The 11431-nt window shown below is 50.1% G+C and overlaps 1 pseudogene; it reads left to right on the top strand.

Annotated features, from left to right (window-relative positions):
- Positions 1–10268: 10268 nt before the first annotated feature.
- On the top strand, positions 10269–10439 carry LOC144674557 (U2 spliceosomal RNA; annotated as a pseudogene).
- Positions 10440–11431: the final 992 nt, after the last annotated feature.

The following is an 11431-nucleotide window of genomic DNA, read 5'->3' as shown; positions in this document are numbered from 1 at the left end:
CTTCACCAGGTTGATACCTCATTTTTAGGTATGCCTGGAGCTGCTCCTGACATGCCCCCCTGCACTCTTCAATGAACCTGGGTTGAACCCCTGGCTTGATGGTAATGGCAGAGCAGGGAACTTGCCGGTTTATGAGGTTAGAGATTGTTTCGGGTACAATTCTACTGCTGCTGATGGCCCACAGAGCCTCATGGATGCAGTCTTGAGTTGCTAGGTCTGTTTGAAATCCATCCCATTTAGCACAGTGGTAGTGCTACACAACACAATAGAGGGTATCCTCAATGTGAAGATGGGACTTTGTCTCAACAAGGACCGTGTGGTGCTCACTCCTACTGATACTGTCATGGACAGATGCTTCTGCAGCAGGTAGGTTGGTGAGGATGAGGTCAAGTATGCTTTCCCCTCTTGTTGGTTCCCTCACCACCTGCCACAGACCCAGTCTAGCAGCTATGTCCTTTAGGACTCGGCCAGCTCGGTCAGTAGTGGTGCTACCGAGCCACTCTTGGCGAAATGGACATTGCCGTCTCCTACCCAGAGTACATTCTGCACCCTTGCCACCCTCAGTGCTTCTTCCAAGTGGTGCTGAACATTGGTGAACACTGATTCTTCAGCTGAGAGGGGTGGTAGGTGCTAATCAGCAGGAGGTTTCCTTGTCCATGTTTGACCTGATGCCATAAGACTTCAGAGTCCAGAGTCAATGTTGAGAACTCCCAGACCAACTCCATCCTGACTGTATACCACTGTGCTACTGCCTCTACTGGGTATAATCCTGCCAGTGGGACAGGACATAACCAGGGATGGTGATGCTGGTGTCTGGGACATTACCTGTAAGCTATGATTCAGAGTATGACCATGTCAGATTGTTGCTTGACTCGTCTGTGAGGCAGCTATCCCAATCTTGGCACCAGCCCCCGCAGGTTACTAAGGGGAACTTTGCCAGGTCGACAGCGCTGAGATTGCCATTGTCATTTCCGGTGTCTAGGTCCATGCCGGGTGGTCAGTCCGGTTTCATTCTGTTTTGACATTTTAGCGGTTTGATACAATGAGTGTCTTGCTGGGCCATTTCAGAGGGTATTTAAGAGTCACATTGCTGTGGATCTGGCGTGACATGTAGGCCAGAGCACTAAGGAGAGCGGGTTTCATTCCCTGAAGGACATTAGTGAACCAGGTGGGTTTTTACAACAATCAACAATGGTTTCATGGTCATCATTAGAATTATAATTCCAGATTTTTATTGAATTCAAATTCCACCATTTACCGTGATGGGATTTGATCCCGGCTCCCCAGAGCACTATGCTGAGTCGCTGGATAACTAGTCCAGTGACAATACCGCTTTGTCACAACCTCCCCCAAGTCACATCCTTCCCAAACGCCTGCATTCTCACCCCCTCTGCACGTTGCCCTCGAGGTGGCTGTGGTGGGGAAGAGACCGTTGTTCACCTCCTTGTGGATTGTGCCTTTGCAAAGAAGGTCTGGAGAGAGATGCAGTGGTTTCTGTCGAGGTTCATGCCGAGCAGTTCTGTGACACAGGACTCTGTGCTCTACGGGCTGTTCCCAGGGACACACACTGAGACAAACATCAACTGCAGCTGGGGGATCATCAACTCGGTGAAGGATGCTCTTTGGCCTGAAACCTATTGGTCTTCCAGCACAAAGAGTTGTCCCCGACGGATTGTTGCAGACTGGCACATTCCAAGGTCTAGGAATATGTGCTGAGGGACGCACTAAAGCTCAGGGCAGGGGCTGCAAAGGACTCGTTCATGTCACAGTTGCTGGAGCAACATTCTCAGAAGCTGTGTGAAGATTTATGGAGCGTGCGCAGTGCATGGTCATCATCATCTTCCTGCAATTGAGTGACTATTAGGGCCTCCCCTGCGTCTCCATGACAGAAGCATTCTCACATTCTGCCATAAGCCAGACGGGAGCCAAACGTTCACAAATGTGATGTGAGGGACTATGGTGTCTCCTCACTGCATGTCATCATCATCCTCCACAAATCTAGCAACTATGAGGGCCTCCCGAGCGTGCCTGCCTCGTCTAGCCTGTGCGAGGTCCTCATCCCCGTCATCGCCGCCTCCGAGGACCTCCTCAGCCTCATCCCCTTCGGCGTCCTCCTCATCGGAGGAGGTCTGCAGCTCCTCCAGCTCCTCCTCAGCCAGCTCGTCTCCCTGTTGGAGCGCCAGGTTGTAAAGGGCACAGCAAACGATGACCCTCAGCCACCAGTCACCTCAACGGCAAGGCTGCACTTGCCCCCCACTCCCCCTCACCCACAAAAGTCGCCTCCGAGGCAGGGCAGCACATACCCCCGACCCCCCCTGTGCCCCTGAAGCCTGGAAAGCAACAGGCAACCCCAGTGAGCTGTTCACTCACCTCCAGTTTACCCAAAGTGCAGCCGCCAAGTGCACGTCACCTCTGTGCTGTTGTGAAACACGTCAGCGTGCTTTCCCGCTGACGTGGACGGATGATCCAGCGGGGGTGCAAGAGCCTGGCGGGATGGCCTGATAATGATATGCTGGTGTATTACAATGAGGTTCCCGATGACCGATGGTGGGAAACGCGGCCTGTCGTTGGCGGGCTGAGCGGACAATCACAACCTGCCTTCCCACCATCGTGAAACCGATCGCGCCACCTATCATGCCCACCACCAGCGGGCACGGAAAATTCAGGGACAAATGCGGGTTAATTAAGAAGAGCCAGCATGGATTTCTTAAGGGAAAATGGCGTTTCCCTAACTTGCTGAAATTTTCTGAAGAGGTAACAGAGAGGGTTGGTGAAGGTGATGCTGTTGATGTGGTGTACATGGACTTCCAAAAGGCATTTGATACAGTGCCACACAGACTTGTGAGAAAAGTTATATCTCATGGAATAAAACAGACAGTAGCAATGTGGATAGAAAATTGACTGAGTGACAAGAAACAGAGAGTAATAGTTAATGGATGATTTTAGGGCTGGAGGCGGGTTTGTAGTGGAGTTCCCCAGGGGTCAGTATTGGACCCTTGCTTTTCCTGATATATATGAATGGTTTAGACCTTAGAGTAGAGGAAAATTTTTCAAAATTTGCAGACGATACAAAACTTGGAAGCAACTGTGAACCGTGAAGAGGGCAGTGGAGAACTTGAAAAGGACACAGACTAGTTGGTCGAATGGGCGGATATGTGGCAGATGAAGTTCAGTGTGGAGAAATATGAGCTGATGCATTTTGGTAGGAAGAACATAGAGAGACAGCACAAAATAAAGGGGGCGTCGACACAGATGGACCTGGGTGTGTATTTGCATAAGTCATTAAAGGTGGCAGGACAAGTTGAGAGAGCAGTTAACACAGCGTTCAGTATCCTAGGCTTTATTAATAGGGGCTTGTATAAGACACGAGTTAGACCACAGCTGGAGTACTGCGTACAGTTCTGGGCACCACATTTTAGGGAGGATGTGAAGGCATTGGAGAGAGTGCCGAAGAGGGATGTGGAAGATCAGTTACGGAGTAAGATTGGAGACGTTGAGACTGTTTTCCTGAGAGAAAAGAAGGCTGAGAAGAGAGTTGATAGAGGTATTGAAAGTCATGAGAGGTCTGGAGAGAGTAGATAGGGAGAAATTGTCCCCACTTGTGAAATGATCGAAAATGAGGGGATACAGATTTAAAGCAACGGGTCAAAGAAGCAGAAGTGACATAAGAGAAACCGATTTCACACCGTGAGTGGCTAGGGTCCGGAATGCACTGACTGAGAGTGTGGTTCAATCAAAGCATTCAAGAGGGAATTAGATAATTAGTTGAAAAGAAACAATCTGTAGGGTTATTGGGTGAGGGCAGGAGAATGGCACTGGGTATTGAGATGCTCATTCAGAGAGCCAGTACAGACACGATGGGCCGATTGGCCTGCTTATGCACCGTAACCATTGTGTGATCGTGAATTTAGACGCTTGTCAGCAGCTGTGTAAAGTCTATGAGCTTTGAGCTGGGAGCTTGCTGTACTTTTAAGAGCGGTATCAGCAGTGGCAGCAGAGAACTGGTTTAAAATGTTGTGAGGTAAAAGCTGCAGTGGAGTGAGAGAGAGAGAGAGAGAGTGGTGGAGAGGTGTATTTGCAAGTGAATGGTGCTTTTGTATGAACGGTTTTCCAGGATTTGGGGCTCCATTGTCCAAAACAACTTCTTTCACTGCCCAAAATAGGCTAAAGACTGAACTCAATGGGCAGAATTTTTGGCTTGGTGGGCGGGCGCGTGTCCGATTCGCTCGAGCCTGAAATGAAACATGTTGACATCAGCCGAGCGTCCCAACGTCAACGCGCACTCTCGCGATATTTCGGTGCATCATTAAATATTGGCCTACGCTGCACCTGCAGAACAAATGAAGCAAACTCAGGCCAATAACACAAAATCAAATGTCATTTAATGTTGCAGGTGACAGATCCCTGAACTGAACATTAACCGGTGTTGTTTGTCACACCATTAAAAAACTCAAAGCAAAATGGGGGAACAAAACATCACCCGTGACAAGACCATCTTGTGCTTAAGGTGCTTTAAATTTACATTTGTGGGTGCTATGTCTAGGTGCTGCCCCCTCGCTGGCACTGGCATTGGAGGCAGCCTGCTGACTCTGCTGCCTTGTTGGCCTGGGTGACCTTGGCGGTCGTCCTCTGGCCAGTGGAGCCTGTGCTGTCCCCACCTGGGAGGGAGCGGCCAGTGCCATGGCTGCCATCTCCCCAGTCGCCGCAGCCTCATCAGATGCCACGGTCACTGGCAGAGGGGCAGAGGGGCTGCTGCCATCATCCGTAGAGCCCTGAGAGGAGCCCGCAGAGACAACAGGCAGCTCGTGCGCCAACGTGAGGTCACTCAGGACCTCCCTGCTCACCATTGATGGACGGGCACCTAGCTGGTATACTGGGTACCCCATCCATCTCACACATGGACACTGACCACCTGAGGTCATTGCCGGTGTGAGCGCTTGCAGGTCCGAGTGCATCCCCAGGGACCCCTGATCCTGTCCCTGGGGCAGCCTCTCCCTGACAGTCGCCACTCTCTCCTTGGCTGAGGCAGTGCGCTCAGTGGTCATGCTCCGCATGGACTCCTCCATAACGGAGACCATGGCGCACATACCCTCATGGATCTCCGCTAGATCCTCCCGCACACCCCGCTGGACGTCCAGCATCTGCTTCCTAATGGACGACTCCAGAGGCTCATCATCAGCCTTCGACTGAGCATCGTCCTGGTCTCCAGCAGTCCTCCGACTGCCAGCACCCTGGGCACTCTCTGCCTCCGCCTGCACCTCAAACGAGTGTGAAGTGCCCTCACCAATGTGCACTGAGATACTGGACGGCCATCTAATGCTGGTATCTGCGCTGGTGCCTGCTTGACAGAGCGGGTGTGAGGCAGGCGCGTGGGGAACATGGTGATCTTCCGGGGTCAGGGGTGGCCCTTCAGGGTCCTGAGTGCGAGCGCCTGCTGCTGAACCCAAAAGGGAGAAGATGAACATGTCGTTAGTGAAAGTCATCAGACTCTCACTGTACATGCCAGGCACCCTGGTGAGACAACGGAGATCTGCTTCATGGTGCCCTCGTCTTTTGATTGTCAATGGGGACTCCAGGTTCGAGGCGCACATCAATGAAGAGGCTACACTAGAATGGTTGCACAAGCTGAAGTTCTCACCTCAGTGCGCTGCACTCTGACCTTCGTCTGATACCCCAACCTCACCATGGCTGGTTGACCGAGGTACTTGCTGCCCCTCGAGTTCCAAGGCCTTCTGCTTATAGTGAGTGAGGATGAGGAGGTGTGGGGTTCCCCGCCAGTCTGTGACCTCTCAATATTGTTATGGGATGTCTTCTCCTGAAAGTATAGAGGAGCAGTGAGTCCACTCTCTACCTGCAGCGCCATTGCAGCCAGTCCAACCCCAGCTGAGGACCATCTCGCAGGGCACATCCGATTCGTGGCACTCGACCCGCAAGGCACTCAGTCCATGCAGCCAGGGCTCACCACCTTGGCGAACTTCGGCATCATTGGCAGCTGCCACTGACTGTAACACCCCTGAGGTCCATGGGGGATGGCCAGCCCCTAACTGTTCTCCACACTGACCCATGCCAACATGCTACTCATGGGCACTCATCCTTCCTAAGAATGGGTTTGGGTGCATGCCCAGTGCTCTTATTACCATTGCCACTCATTCCTTCCAGTTTCTAACACATGCCCCGGACCCTCCGAACCATATCCCCAGCACCTTCAGGCCGTCAGCCCTGACGGTGAAGGGGACAAAGGATCGGTCAGCCCAGTTCCCAAAGAACATGGCCTCGCTCTTCCCACGATTTACCTTGGCTGCCGAGGCTAGTTCAAACTGGTCGCAGATGTGGATCAGTCTGCGCACCGACAGTGGATCCGAGCAGAAGACGGCGACGTCGTCCATGTACAGGGAGGCTTTGACCTGAGTGCCTCCACTGCCTGGGATCGTCACTCCTCTTATGCCCGGATCCTTCCTGATGGACTCAGCAAAGGGTTCTATGCAACACACAAACAGGACAGGCGAGAGAGGACAGCCCTGCCTGACTCCAGATTTAATGGGAAAGCTATCTGTTTCCCACCCATTGATTGAGACTGCGCTACTGATGTTAGTGTAGAGCAGTTGGATCCAGTTGCGAATTTCGTCCCCAAACCCCATTTTGGAGAGCACATCCACCATGTAGGTGTGCGATATTCTGTCAAAGGCCTTCTCCTGATCCAAGCTGATGAGGCAGGTATCCACACCCCTGTTCTGTACATAGGCAATCGTATCCCTGAGCAGCGCCAGGCTGTCAGAGATCTTCCTGCCTGGCACAGTGCAGGTCTGGTCAGGGTGGATCACCAATTCCAGAGCGGATTTGACCCGATTGACGATGACCTTGGACAGAAGCTTATAGTCCACATTCAACAGTGAAATGGGTCACCAATTTCTAATTTCCTCCCTTCCCCCCTTGTGCTTGTAGATGAGGGTGATGATGCCTTTCCTCATGGATTCTGACATACTGCCGGCCAGGAGCATACTCTCGTACACTTCTAGCAGGTATGGGCCGATCCAGTCCCACAGAGCCGAATACAACTCCGCCAGCAAGCCGTCGCTTCCAGGAGTTTTACTCTTCTCGAAGGACTCAAGGGCCTTAGTCCCTGGAACAGAAGATGATCTTGGAGGCCTCCGAGGCAAAGAGCGAGGCTTGCTGGCTCTTCACCTCTTGGAGTTCCTCCTTGACATCGACCCCCATCGACTGCAGCCAGAGCAGATTCTGCATGTTTTTCTGGAGTCGGGACATTTCCCTCTGTTCCTTTCTAGCTTTCTGGGTGCCTTTGAGGATGAAAAACCTCTTGATGCTTCCCTTGATCACTTTGGAGAGAGAAACTGAGTGAACTTTTCAGGTGAATGACCTTTCATCACAACCTGAAACGTTAACTCTGTTACTCCACACAGAGGCTGAAAACCTGCTGTGTATTTCCATCATTTTCTGTGTGTATTATCACAGAGATATTCTGTTTCTGCTCATTACTGAATATTCCAAACACTTTACTCCATGAAGCACTTTTGAAGTGTTGAAATGTGTTTTGCTGTTGTAAGTGTGGCAGTTATTTTGTACCCAGCAAGGACCCATATACAACAGCGGGATAATGACAAATAACCTCTTTTAACTGATGTTGGTTGAAGAATAAATGTTCAGCAGGAAACCAGGGAGAATTCCCCAGCTTGAATCGTACCTGGGATCTTTTTCAGCTACTTGTTAAAGCCTTGATTTCCGATCTCCTCCAACAGGACTGTCAGCTTGGATTAAGTGCACAAATCTCTGGAGTGAGATTTGAACCCACAACCTTCTGCTTGAGAGGCTACAGAGTCAGCAAGTGAAGCACAGGAGTAAATGGAGCTGGATCGTGAGTTTGGAGCTATACTGATGTAAGTGAAGATACTTTTAGTCAGCTGAATGGAGTGTCTCTTTAAATCTCTGCGTAGCTCTTTTCACAGACATTCTGTAAACAGCTTTTGGCTGGGTGGGTGGGGGAGGGGGGGAAGCTGTGTTGTTTTTTACAACTGTCCCTAACCTGTTTGACCAGAATTTTCTATTTTAAATTCAGACTTTAGCGACATGTCCTCTTTGTTTTCAGTTGTCTCACTGCCCCCCTCACATCAGTGTCTTAGCTTTTCACATTGACATTTTTTTTGCTGATGTCTTGAAATTCTTTAATGTTTCTTTCCATTCCCTGGTGTAAATATCATCTCAGTCGTCTGCACACAAGTTTACAGCACAGAAACAGGCCGGGACAATTCCGGTTCGACTGTCATCTGGAAATTGGGCCCAAATAGCGTTTGAAAGTGCACTGGTATGGTTATGCTTCGAGTTACCGTTAATTAAATTGCACAATCAGAAAGGAAAAATCTAAGATCAACCAACGCAATCAGGCAGAATAATAGAAAGCAATCTTTTCTTTGTTTTCCATAAGCAGCGTTCCTTGAGCTATTTAATAGAGGCAGCACTGATGTTGATTCTATTGCTACCACTGAAAATACTGTAACTCCTTCCGCTGACTGGAAAGGCGTCAGCAACAGTTGCGCCTGCGCACTCGGGCCTCACTGTTGAATAGAAAAGTAGAGAGCTGATGCTTCAGTTATTCAGGGCATTGGTGTGACCCCATCTGGAGCACTGTGTACACTATTGGTCTCCTTATTTGAGGAAGAATGTCAATGCGTTGGAAGCCATTCAGATACGGTTTACCCAACTAGTACCTGGATTGGGCGGATTGCCTTATGAGGAAGGATTGGACAGGCTAGGCCTGTATCTGCTGTAGTTCAGAAGAGTAAGAGGCGACCTGATTAAAACATACAAGAAGCTGAGGGGCCTTGAGAGGGTGGATGTGGAGAGGATGTTTCCTCTTGTGGGAGAATCTTGTATTTGGGGCCACTGTTTAAGACAGAGGTGAGGGGAAATTCTTTTCTCTCAGAGGGTCGTGAGACTTTGGAATTCTCTTCCTCAACAGGCGATGGAAGCAGAATCGTTGAATATTTTTAATTATTGAGAAGTAAGTGGGTGAAAGGTTATCGAGGGTAGGGGGTAATGTGGAAATGAGGTTACAATCAGATCAGCCGGGAGCTTATTGAGTGGAAAAGTGGGCTTGAAGGGCTGAGAGGCCGACTCCTGTTGCTAATTCATATGTTCATGTGTTTTTGTTAGTAACATGAAGAGGTTTTCACCCTCAAAGGTATTCAGAAGGCAAGAGAGAGAGGGAGAGGCTGGGGGAACGTTTCCTGTCTCCAGAAAAACCTGCTCCAGCTGCAGTCGATGGGGGTCGATGTCAAGGAGGAGCTCCAAGAGGTGAAGGGCCAGCAAGCCTCGCTCTTTGCCTCGGAGGCCTCCAAGATCATCTTCCGTTCCAGAGTCCGCTCCGTGGAGCAGGATGAGACGTGCTCACGTTTCTTCTTCCAAAAGGTACACAGAGAGAGCTCTGTGATCAGCAGCCTGAAGGAAGAAGACGGCTCAGTAAAGTCATCGCAGTCCGACATTCTGAGGATCAGCAAATCCTTTTATGTCGGATTGTATGACGTGAAGCCCACAGACAGTACGGAGTCCCAGTCCTTCCTGTCCTCCATTACAAAGGGCTTTGATGACAGTACATGGGAGAGTCTGGACAAACATGGTGGATGTGCTCTCAAAATGAGATTTGGGGAGGGATTCCGCAACACGGCAGGAGTCTCACCCCCTCTGCACGTTCCCCTTGAGGTGGCTGTGGTGGGGACAAGACCGTTGTTCACCTCCTTGTGGTTGTGCCTTTGCAAAGAAGGTCTGGACGTCGGTGATAGACGCTCTTTGGTCTGCCTGAAACTTGTTGGACTTCCAGCGCAAAGAGTTGTCCCCGACCGAGTGTTGCAGACTGGCACGTTCCAAGGTCCAGGACTACGTGCTGAGGGACGCACTAAAGCTTGGGGCAGCCACCGCAAAGGCGCAATGGGGAAGGGTCGCTGTCTAAGACCTTTCTGCCACAGTGCACCCAGGGACTGGGAAATGTTGAGAGCCCCTCGGGCTGTACAGCTCCAAATGAATGTCTGCAGTGAATAACAATTATATTGAAGCACCTCAGAGAGCAACATGATGTATGTTGATAACTCCAATACTTTTGTCTGATTGTCTGCATTGACCATATTGAAATGATTGTAATATTCATTGATTGTATCGATGCACCTTGTGATCAATGTGTAAAAGTTGAATCTGATTGTACTTTTGTGATGGTGATTTTGAAATGTTTTGGAATGTTCCTCCAGATGTTTTATGAATAAAGTATATTTTTCAAAAAAAAATCTGTTCTTATCAGTTTAATATCCGATACGTCCTTTATCTGGGGACCAAATATTAAATTTATTTTTGGAGCAGGGAGATGGAACAGGATCTTTCTCCGTCCATTCCACACATCGACCTGGTATTGCAGCGTCTTCAGGAATGGTGCAGTTTTGCCCTCTACAGGGTGAAAGGGAAACTGAAAAGAAGAAAAAGTCATTCAGAGCATTGTCCTGCTTTCCATCATTGATCTGGTTGAACTGAACTTGTGCTGAGTGGCAGGACAGGCTCATTGGTGCCAGACTGAGTGATGCCCCCTTTACCTTTAATTTCTCCTTTAACTCCTCTCAATTCCTCCAAATAAAAGGTGTGGCCATGGGTACCCGCATGGGCCCCCGCTATGCCTGTCTCTTTATGGGGTATGTGGAACATTCCTTGTTCCAGTCCTACTCCGGCCCCCTCCCACAACTCTTTCTCCGGTACATCGATGATTACTTCGGTGCTGCTTCATGCTCTCGTCGGGAACTGGAAAAATTTATTAATTTTGCTTCCAATCTCCACCCCTCCATCATTCTCACATGGTCCATCTCTGACACTTCCCTTCCCTTCCTTGACCTCTCTGTCTCAATTTCTGGTGATAGACTGTCCACCAATATCCATTACAAGCCTACCGACTCCCACAGCTACCTTGACTACAGCTCCTCACACCCTGCTTCCTGTAAGGACTCCATCCCATTCTCTCAGTTCTTTTGCGTCCGTCGCATCTGTTCTGATGCTGCTACCTTCAAAAACAGTTCTGCCACCACCAAACACACCTTCCCTTCACCCCCCTTGGCGGCATTCCGTAGGGATCGTTCCCTCCGGGACACCCTGGTCCACTCCATCACCCCTACTCCTCAACCCCCACCTATGGCACCTCCCCATGCACACGCAAAAGATGCAACACCTGCCCCTTCACTTCCTCTCTCCTCACCGTCCAAAGGCCCAAACACCCGTTTCAAGTGAAGCAGCATTTCACTTGCATTTCCTCTGACTTAGTCTACTGCATTCGTTGCTCCCAATGCGGTCTCCTCTACATTGGAGAGACCAAACGTAAACTGGGCGACCGCTTTGCAGAACACCTGCGGTCTGTCCGCAAGAATGACCCAAACCTCCCTGTCGCTTGCCA

The sequence above is a fragment of the Cetorhinus maximus genome, unplaced genomic scaffold, assembly GCF_964194155.1.
Source record: "Cetorhinus maximus unplaced genomic scaffold, sCetMax3.hap1.1 HAP1_SCAFFOLD_698, whole genome shotgun sequence".
Taxonomy (NCBI): Eukaryota; Metazoa; Chordata; class Chondrichthyes; order Lamniformes; family Cetorhinidae; genus Cetorhinus; species Cetorhinus maximus.
Note: the sequence above shows the minus strand (reverse complement) of the source record. Positions and strands in the feature narration are given on the sequence as shown.